The sequence below is a fragment of the Aplysia californica genome, unplaced genomic scaffold (genome assembly GCF_000002075.1).
Source record: "Aplysia californica isolate F4 #8 unplaced genomic scaffold, AplCal3.0 scaffold00550, whole genome shotgun sequence".
Classification (NCBI taxonomy): Eukaryota; Metazoa; Mollusca; class Gastropoda; order Aplysiida; family Aplysiidae; genus Aplysia; species Aplysia californica.
Window position 1 is genome coordinate 195967 of NW_004797820.1, and position 1013 is coordinate 196979.

A 1013-nucleotide genomic window follows, 5' to 3' on the forward strand; every position below is an offset into this window, starting at 1 on the left:
TCTCTCTCTCTCTCTCTCTCTCTCCCTCTCTCTCTTTCTCTCTCGTCAACCCATCCCAACGCCACATTATTTTCTCCTCCCTCTCTCCGCTTGAGATATATCCACTCTTTTGATGTGAAAATCTGAAAGTCTCCGGAAAGAGATAATTATGAGAAAGGAGAACTCACTCGCATACGGCAACGGTTAACGAGTCCCATCTGGCTCATTAATGGGATGCATTCCATTGCTCTTCTCTCACTCATGTAATTTATGTTCAGAACTGAGAATAAAAATCCTTGGTATCACATACAAAATCACATCACAATAAATGATGAAGTCAAACAACGAATCAGAAATGAAATCGGACCATATTATTATTATGCTGACCTTCTCACTCTGGTCAAGAAACGCAAACCTCAATCGTAGGGACACTTGAACGTTTATCCACCTTGCCAAGATGATCCTGCAAGGCAGCGTCCAGGGAAAAAGGAGTTGAGTCAGACCGAAGAAGAGTTTAGAGGCCTACATCAAGAAATGGACAGGCCTGGAACTCAAAGACACACGCAGGAAAGCTGAAGACCAGAAGGAGTGGAGGAAGCTGGTCGCCAAATCTTCAAAAGCGCCTCGACGGAAATCCAGTCTACGGGATAGGTGAAGGTGAAGGTGAAGGTGAACTGAGAATGCACCTTTTTTTTAGTTCTAGTAAGAGCTTTAATTCACGGCACTTGCAAGGTCATATAAGGGCCCAAGATTAGAGATGTTACAAGGGAGTAACAAACGCAAAAAAGGAGAGATCAGGACGATAGATGTTTGATTGACAGGAAAGAAGGAGCAAACCACACCAGAGCAACCGCCAACCACCCACAACGCACAATTGTGTGGTATCGCGGTGAAATCAAGTGCTCGTCAAAATATTGAAATCGTAGAATCGACATATAAATTACTCCCATATGTCCAAAAGTTGACGAGCATTTGATTCCACCGCGTTGAAATACATGTAACACGTTAGTGTAATAATTCATTTTCGACAGAGC